Source organism: Pinus tabuliformis, chromosome Q (assembly GCF_031772625.1).
Source record: "Pinus tabuliformis cultivar Carrire ecotype Pingquan chromosome Q, CPIR1, whole genome shotgun sequence".
Lineage (NCBI taxonomy): Eukaryota > Viridiplantae > Streptophyta > Pinopsida > Pinales > Pinaceae > Pinus > Pinus tabuliformis.
In genome coordinates, this window is record NC_142296.1 from 128,888,390 (window position 1) to 128,898,717 (window position 10,328).

Consider the following 10,328-nt stretch of genomic DNA (forward strand, 5'->3'; position numbering starts at 1 on the left):
GTGATATTTAATCTTTTGGCTTGTTAGTGAATGCAGGTTTCGAAGAGAAGGAGGAGCTCATCCGGATCGGCGAGGCTGGACTACTACAAAGCGTTGGACTAAAGGTATGTTAAAATCACCTGATTACTTGTATTCTCAATGCATGTTTAGAGAAAGGTAGTGTTTATTTGTCTTGTTTGTCACTAGAAAGCTTTTGCTTCTAGGGAGGTCGGTTGTGTCCGCACTATCGACTCTTTCCGCCTGACACCACCCTCATCTCCGAGCTTAGTAGGCCACCAAAATGAGTCCTAAAGGTAGCCGAGCAACTTTGGGAAGAGTGACTGTTTACTGGCAGTTTGAACAACCAAGTCCCTTGAATTAAGGAGGGATGCTAGGCCCCTCGTAGTGTATAAATAGGAAGGCCTTAGCCTTCGTAGTTTACTTTTGGAACTGTTGGGTTTTGCACTACAGTGCTGTCATTTTCTCAGCTCGTTTTCTTGTAGCTACTGCTATATAACTTTCTTGTGATGATTTTTTTTTAGTAATGAAAAGCAGCTTTGCTTGGCATCAGTTCTGAGTTCTTTATAGGAGCCTGTAGCTCTTGGGGTTGGGCCCAACCCAAGTGCCAAGGCCTCCTTATGTACTGTTATTTTCTTTTATGTCTTTGCAAAATAATTTCTGTTAAGTAGATTAAAATCTTGTTGATTATCTAGGTCACTGTTGATGAATAGAAACACTTTTGATGTTCAGATTGAGCTGATAAGGTTATTAATAAGGATAAGCTTAAGAAAAAGGCCATCAAGCACCTCTGATTTCACCTCTCCCTCAGTGGGATCAGGAGCTGGGATCAAGGTGACCTTGCTGCCAACAAAAACACTGACTTTGCTTTGTCATGCAATCATTAGTGTTTGATTTTTATTTGCAAAAGTTGGTTACATGTTCAAATTCTTGATTGTTTCATTGCATAGTTAGTATACATGGTTTCATTGCAATTAAATCTTCTGTTCATTCTCTTTACTGTTAGCTAGATCAAATTAGGTCAATGTAATCAGGTCTCTGATTTTACAAGTCTTCGTTGGTTTAGTTGGAAAAACAACTTGCAGAGCACCTGTACCACTTCGCTATCTACCCATATTCCATCAATCCCATCTGCTCCATCCCCTAACTTGGATTCTTGCCTCACGTTTGCCACACTTGCTCACATAACCCTAATTTTTGTGCAACATTGCTTCATTCCTCCTTGAACAAATCTAGCCATCTTCAACTTTCCTCAACTCCATCCACCAAGTCCTGGACCTCCTCACACCCCTGTCCTACCTCCATACTCACTCCTTCATCTTTCTCTCTCCATCCATCCTCCAAAATCCCATTTCTGAGCGTCGTGTAGAAAATTACAGACATCCTGTAGAACCCCTGCAGACTTCCTGTAGAGGCTCACGAATGAGGTTTCTTGATAGCCAAACTCTGTGAAACTCTATGGAAGGGTGTTAGGGACACCTTAGGCCCTCTCTGAACCTTCCTGACCTCCTCCAATCATTTCCTCTCGCCAATCCACCTCTGCACAGTCAAAAACATTTAAACCGCATGCATGATAATTTTGACAACTTATTCAAAAATACAAAAAAATGTTTTTTTTTTTTTTTTTTTCCAGATGTTACTGTAGAAGTAGCTTAGACACATGTATTTTACCTTCCTAGAAGTCAATGGCATCTCTTTCAGTAGCTTGCATCCTCTTTCTTGCATCAATAGGGCTAGCTGGTAAAATTAGGGTTTGCTAGGGTTTACGATTCCTTTCAGTGTTCCAGTTTCTTTCTGCAAGTAGATCAGCCTTCTTTGAGTTAGCTTTTGTCCATCAGTTAAAAAGCTTCTTCTCAGAGCTCATAGAAGTTGCCTTAAGCTCCTAGCGGACTTGTGCCAGCTGACCAAGTGACAGCTGCGGCAAGAGCTAGTACTTGTGCATACAACACCGTCGCTTCCAAGTTTGGTACGAACTATCGGGTTGATAAAAGTAAAGAAAGGAGTCCCAGGAGTTGCAGTAGTATTGCTGCAATACTGGAGCCCACCAATTTTATTAAGTGCTATGTAATAAATGCACATACTCGACGAATCATCTTTCTTTCTCACCAACACGATTGGAGATCTGCATGGTGATGTGCTTGGCCTTATGAACCCTTTATCGAGCAACTCCTGTACCCTCTTCTTGATATCTGCATTCTCTAAAGCGGATAACCTGTACATTCTGATTTTAGGTAATGGAGCATCTTGCTACAAATGAATATCATGTACTATTTCCCTTTTGGGTGGCAGACTTTTAGGTTCTTGAAATAGGATATCATATTCTGAAACAACTTTATCTAAATTGGCTTTATGTTTAGCATCACAGCCTTCAAATACATTGGTTTTATCAGGGTTCTTTTCCTCTACAACCATTAGTAAAAATTGCATGCATGAATTTACAATTCTTTTCATCTACCCTGAGTTTATGAGAGTATAGTTATTTTTGAGCTGATGAGCTCTTACAATATATTCTATTCCATCTTTGGTGAGTTGATACTTATTTTCGGTTCTATAGAAATGGCTTTTCTATCATAAAAGTAAGGACTTCCTAAAACAATACCACATATATCCAAGGGAACTATATCGAACTCAACCTCATGTACAAAATTTGACCCAATAACAAACCTAAGTTTACATTGTCTAGTCACTTGTAGCTTTGCTTTATCACATACCCAACCTAATGGATATGGCTTCTTGTGATGTGTTGTTAGTAAGCCCAACTCTTTACAATTGTTTTAGAAATCAAGTTTACTTGCAAACCACTATCAAATAAAGTATCAATCTTTTGGTGCTTGGAAATAACTCTAATATGAAAAAGCTCATGTATTTTTCTCTCAATATCTTCATTATCAATAGATTGTGCAGAATTACTTGTAGATGCTTCAGAATTTTGACCTTTTATACATGTGATTGTGACTGTTGTTTCATCACCTGAGTCTGACCCCAAGTCTTTCTGAACAGTAGCAGCAATCTTCTTCTTCTTACCACCGAACTTCTTAGGTTTCAGCTCCGGATGCAAAGACCAGTAGTGTTCATCATCATGTCCATCCTTCTTGCAGTGAGTGCATGACGGTTTGTCTTTTTGTACAACATTTGTCTTCCTCTCCTTCCATTTCTACTTCTTCTTTTCCTTGTTCTTGCTTGCAGAGGGTTTTGATGATCCCCCAATCTCTGGGTTCACATTCTTACCTTTAGCCTCCAGATGTGTAGCCTAAACTGATACATCATCTAGGCTAGTGGGGTTAAACATGAGAATGCTGTGACTCAAATAGCTATGCAGAACACCTATATACTTCAGCAAAGTTTCATGTGAGTCTAGAGAAATGCCTAGAGTTTAAGCTCTTTTTCTAAATTCTTGGGTATAGCTTTGTACACTTTGGCCCTTTAATTGGCGAAGAGTTTGCCAATTCATCATTGCTTGCTACATATAAGCTAGTGGATAGAATTGTTTTTTAATGGCGGAAACAAATTCGTTCCAGGTAGAAAGAATTTTACCATGTCTCTTCAGATCAGCTTGTGTCTTGCCTTCCCACCACACTAGTGCAGTTCCTCTAAGGTAAAGGATAGCCAGCTGAATCTTTCCCCTTTCTGAATTAATGTTCTGCACCCTGCAATATACATCAATCTATCTAATCCAATTATCTAGGTTTTCTGCATTTAATTCACCATCATAAATTGGCAAATCAAATTTCACATCTAATTTAATCACAACAGTTTTCTTCTTTTCTTTTCAGGGCTAGTTTTATGTGAAGAAGATGACCAGGATGGTGATGATGGAGTAGATGGTGTAGAATTCCTCTCTTCTTTTCATGTGCCTTTTGGATGGGAATTTAGAAGAGGTTCCTTTATTCCTTTATCTTGTTTGGAGGTTGAAGTACTTTCACCTCGACCTTTCTTAAATTTTCGATACATCTCTTCCACCATGGCTCTCATGGTCATGAAACTATCCATGAACTGAGGTTCTTCTCCCAAGCGAATTTCTTCTACCATTTTCCTCCGAGGATAGACACTTTCAATTTCTGGATTGGCCTCAACAAGTTCTCCTTTTCTTTGTTTGAGCTTTGACCTAGTTAGCATTCAAAAAAATCCAGCACAATCTTGTCTAACCTTAGCAAACCTAAAGCTCTGATACCACTTGATCTGAAAATGAGATCTTAAACTAATATTAAGGTATTACAGACTCATGTGCATGGATTTTCCTACATTACTTAGTGCAACAAATCGATAAGATTGCGAATAATATAGACAGTGAAGCAGTTAAAGGAACATAATAGACAAACACACATAACACAACAAGTTTAATATGGAGTTCACCCAAAACTCTTGGGCTACATCTCCTGGTCCAACCTTCAGTGGTGACCTCTCTATTATGTCTTCAAGAGCAGAGTTTTACAAAATGTGAGCTCAAATTGAGTCTCAAGACAATAGGAACAACTAATAGGGGTTTGCTTGAATCCCTCAAGTCTTACTGAGTACACAGACTCTCCCTCTCACTTTCTGTCTCTATCTTCTCTCTGTCTTAGCACTACTTGCCTTTGTCTATGTCATTCTATGGCTTTTAAGCCAATCAGCACTGTTTGTTCATTTCCTCTTCTGGGCTCTTTGGCTTCCAACCTCTGTCTGCTCAGATCCTCTTTGAGCGTTAAGCAATCATTGCTAAACGTCTTTAGGGATGGTGGCCACCTGTTCTACAACAGAAGGGGCCATCCACACTTTGGAAATCGCTAAAACAGTCATTCTGTTTACATAAAGAATACACAAAAAAATTGTAAAAATCTACCTAAACACCTTTTCTCGGACTTGAAATATTATTAATTCCGCCTTATAATCCTTTCAGATCCATCTTCGGGCGCTATCACGAGTGATCGTCGATCCAATAGTTATTATTGATTTCAGGTGGCTTATGCGCCTAGAGGTTACCTGCCCGAAAAGGGTGGTTTTCTCTCTCCAATGCCTAGCCACATGGTAGCCAGTGTATGGGCTCGGGTGGAGCCCAACGAATACCACTTACAGCCTACGACCTGCCCGAAATCCTGCTCATTTCAAAACTCAAAAAATATATCGTTGCGTCTAAAAACCCTTTCGGGTCCGTTATATCACCCAATTCACATTTCCTTTGGCTTTTCGTTTATTTAATGATAATGCAATTTTACATAGAGAAATCCCTATTTCTAGATCTCCAAATATATCAAATATCATCCATAATCTTATCTGGTTTGGCTATCACAGTCGCATTTGTTGTTGGCCCTGCTCCTTTATATTGCTTTGATGCGATAATGCGATGTGATATATCGTAATCGCATGTCACATGTTCTTCAGTCCTTTGTAAGCCTTTCCCTTTGTGTTTCACCGATGCGATATCGTGAGCTAACCTAGGCCGTCGATCTGCACGCTTTATCGACGGTCCTTGTTGACTCACATTGATCGTTGTCGCAACGTTCATAGGGCCGCCTCTAATAACCTTCGCTTGCCACCATCGATTGCGATATGTCGATCGGATCTAGACTGTTGATCGGCCAAATCTGACGGCTCCTGTGCAAAGTTGTTTAAAGCGTCGATAGCTTTGTTTTCATCTCTTTCTTCATGTTTTTCTCTCCCGATAGTGTTTTCCGCCATTTTTAAAGGTTCATCCTTTTCAATTCTTTTTGGTTTTTTGAATACTTAGAGGGTATTTTGGATCCATTTTGGATCAGGTCCATACAAATCAGAGTGGATCATTTGAAGAAATGCATGTGCTTTACTGTCCCGATCATGGAATGTGGATTTTGTGAACTTCCCCAAAGTACATCCTTTGCATACATCCTTCTCCTTAAGTTCTCCTTTGGGGAGATTGATGGTTATCTGTTGCATTATATTCAAAGCACCATGATGCAAATGGCTGAGTATTCTATGCCAAATTTTACTGACATCACGGCTCTACAACTTCTCTAAATTTGTGCTAAATTTAACACAATCCTCCACATCTAGCTTGTATAGGTTCTTCACATGAACCCCGATCTACTTCACCTATCCCGTGGGTCTCTGGCTTAGGAATGCCTTTCCTTTGTTGAATATCACATCATAACCATAGTCTTCCAAAACCACAACAAAAATGAGATTTTTCTTTAGGCCCAGAACAAAAATGACTTCCTTAAGCCTGAGGGGGGATCTCGACTCCCTCTGAAAGGTGACTATACCAATCCTAGTCACGTTATACCTTCATTCATCCCGCATCTCGATGTGCATCTGCAAATATTTTTCTTCCAAGTCACTGAAAAAGTCTCTACACCTTGTCATGTGGAATGATGCACCTGAGTCCAAGTACCACATGCTCCCCATCACTGTGATATCCATACATGCAATGAGGGTAAAGTCAAGCTTGAACTTTGAAGCTAAGGCTTCACCTGCTGCTCCTCCTGAGGTATTCTTGCTTTCCTTCTTGTGTAGACACTTCGTGGCATAATGAATGGATTCATGACAATGGAAGCATTTAATTTTGGATAAATATTTCTTCTTGCCCCCTTGACTGGATTCTGGTTTGGATTTGGATTTCCTCCCTTTTCCCTTTTGTTCCTTTCCAGCCAATGAAAATTTTTCTTCATCATCACCCTTGGATGAATTCCCATCTCTGCTATTTTGCCTTATTTCCTCCTGTACTAAATCAGACCAAAATTGCTCCCAATTCAGTACTTCTCCCTCTCATTCACCAAATCTTGATCGCTATGCCAGCTCTTGGGAAGGCCCAGAAGGGCTAATCTTACCAAGTCATCTTCAAGGACAGTAACACTGACCCTGCCTAGTTCAACATGAAATTATTTGAACCTGATTAGATGTTGCGGTATAGTCTCATTCTTCTGCATCTTGATACTTAAAAGTTTATCCTTCAGTGGCAGCTTCTTGTGGTGACTACTATTCTCGAACAATTCCGTCAGTGCTTTCCACATTGTGAACAAAGTTTCTTTTCTGTGGAGATTCGAGACAATATGATCCTATACTCGCTCCAAGATTATTCTGCCCACCTTGGATACATCTTTCTTCCACTGTGCAAGGTCCTGTCCATCAGTTGTTGGTGGTCTTGGAATATATGGCTTGACATATTCAAGCAATACATTGACATCCAATATTTCCTCCATGTGGTCCTTCCATGCAACAAAATTTGAGGTGTCTTCCAAGGCATACTTTAGCCTTAATCCATTGAAGGCCATCTTCTCAGCTCTAAAGAAATCATGCTACACTAATATTGAAATTCCAACCTCTTAGAAATAACTTCGAATTTCCTACTCTAATGTGAATCGAACTCCAATACTATGTAGAAATTAGGTTGTATATTTGCAACTGCTCATGAATATTTAATCAAAATCACAAGACACAAACCTACTCTACTACTCTATAGACATTAATTCACAATTTAGAACAAAAATATCAAACATGCAAGAAGAAATAACACACATGCAACAAGTAGTTTTAACTAGGGAAAGAAATATACTAAAAACCCCAATGCCTTCTTGCATTAATCCAATGAACAATGTCTTTTCTCAATTGAGCACACTCTATAAGTGCATAACCTATCTCTATGCTCACTAAAGGCCTCTGACCTATACCTAGTCAAAATTTTCCTCTTCTTGAGCTCCTATTTCCTTGCGTTGTTCCTTGAGGAATTAGGCCTCTATTATTTAGGGAATTCCTAAAATTGAATTGGGCAATTCCTTAGGCTGATCATCTGACTGCATGCAGCACATGTACACTCAAGACTAGTCTATAAATAATGTTACATTGCAATGTAATCTCCACCTCAATTGGGTAACTCGAATTCTCTTCATGCACTAGCTATTTTGGGATGATTGGTCAGTTAACTGGATGATCATTGAGTGTTACTGCAGTCCCACTGCACAACTTGACCCTCCACTAGTTCCTCCAACAATTGGAACTACTTTAATTGAAAACAACCTTAGATAATTGACATTGACTACTACAAATTAGCAATCACACATGATTAACTAAACTATAACTCCTCCAACTCAAATTTATTGAGTAAACTAGGTGACACAAGCCATGTCACACAAGTTAACATTATCCAAGTTGTCTGCTGACGTGGAAATTCAAATTTTCTCAATTTAATCAAGGTAAAATCAAATTGAGAATTTCTTGCTACACTTTTCAACAATAAAAATAAAAATCAAAGTATAAATTATATACAATGGAATATTCCATTAGATATATAAAAATAATTATCCTATAATTATAATTATATTATTATTATAAATAATATTATTATATCTTATGAGGAATATAAAACCCTAAGAAAAAAACAGAATCATAAAAAGACTGATCTAGGTGGATATTGGTGGCCACCCACCAATTCCACTTGGACCCCCACCATTGCTTCTTTCAGTTTTTCAGTTTCCTTAATTGTAGCACAATTTACTATTTTTAGTAGTTTTTCGGGTCCTAAACTTCCAAAGCCATTTTGAGGCCCTAAACGATGTTTTTTTGGAAATCTACCGCTAGCGCTTTTCTGTCTAAAATCATCTTTTCCATGGTAGTCCTCGGAGAGATATTTCAAACTGGTTATCATGCGTGTCAAACGGAGATAATATGACCAAGTCACGACCGCTGGATGTTGGTTGTCCAACTCACCCGAATGGGGCCCATAAACTCTTGGTGTTACATCTCCTTGGGTTAGGGTTTTGGTTGTTTAGGGTTTGATCTTATTGTTCAATAATAAAAAGGCCCTTGAGCCTCATTGTAAGCCAGTTCATAGGCATGTAGCCACCACATCTCTTCTCAGAGATAAGCTACCATCACCCTAGCTGGTTTATTTCCATTTCTATTTGTAAGCATATTTCAGTATTTTACATTAATGAAATGAAGTATTATTTCTGTTGCATCTCAATGTTTATGGTTATCTCTGTAATTTGTTGTGTTCCTTGTTTAAATCCGGATCAGTGGTATCAGAGGGGTTTGCCTTTTCTATGTTTTTCTTTGCATGTCCCCAACGAGGTTGGGATATAAGGAGTTAGGGCTTGAACTAGTCGAATCTTTGCAAGACCAGCCTCGCAAATCCCAGCGGCCTCCCATGGCGGATGAAAAGGAAGACGAGGGGGTAGGAGATCCTATCAAAATCTTTCTCAAAGAAGCCCTCAAGCAACAAAGGAATGTGATGATGGACAACTTTTCCTAGATCCTTCAGTGGCTACCCAGGGGCGATGCATCAACTTCCAACAACTACTCTGGAAATGCCACACCATTTAAGGTACAAGTTAATTTTGAAATCCCCATATTCAAGGGTCTGATAGACACAAATGCTATCGATAAATGGTCAAATCTACCAGAGGTTTGTTTTTCTGTTCATGATTTTTTGAGTCAGGAAAATATTATTTTCGCTCTTCTCAAAGAAGCCCCCACATCAAGGACTGGTGGGAAACCTACTGCGAGCAGAAGGACGAAAGTATAGGCTCACTATTTTCCACTGCACCTACTTGGAATTCATTCCAAGGTTCCATCAAGGAGAAGTACTATCATGTCATAATCTATGAGGATCAATACATAAAGTGGACCACGTTGCAGCAAGGAAGGGACAAAGACATGCTGAAGTTTACCAATATTTTCCATACCCTTCGCACAAACTTGGGTATCAAGGATTCAGAGCAACATTTGGTACTAAAATATCGCGACTACCTGCACAAGTACATCTAGGAAGAAATAGAATTCTTGAACATTTCCTCGCTCGACACAGCATACCGATATGTCGTCAAGGTCGAGCAAAAGTTTAAATAGAAGAAGCGAGACTCTGGATCTGTGAATCTGAAGCAAGGGAAAGGTGCCCCCAAACCACAAAACAAAGGGCAAAGCCAAGGCAAGCCAGCCCAAGACAACCCACAAAAGCTGCAAGCAAAGAACAACACGACGAAGCCGAAAAGGGACACGGGAAAGTGGTGTGAGTTCCATAAGAACTCCACTCACAACACAAGTGAGTGTTGAGCCAAGAAGTCACTGGTGGCTAAGCTAAAGGTTTCAGAATCAGATGCATGTTCTGACTCTGAGTCTGAACCCGACAAGGGGAATGAAAAAGGGAAGCATATTATCGATGTGGAGCCCAACGCTACCGTTTCCACCACAAAGATCTAGAAGGAGGAACCTGAAGATATAGAGGAGGAGGAGCATCTCTTCCACCCCTAGATGTGGGTAAAGGGCTCACCGCTACAGTTCATTGTCAACAGTGAGAGCCAAAAGAACCTCATTTCGGCAGAGGTCATGAAGCGGCTAGGCTTACTGACCATAGCACATCCACAACCGTACACCATCGGGTGGCT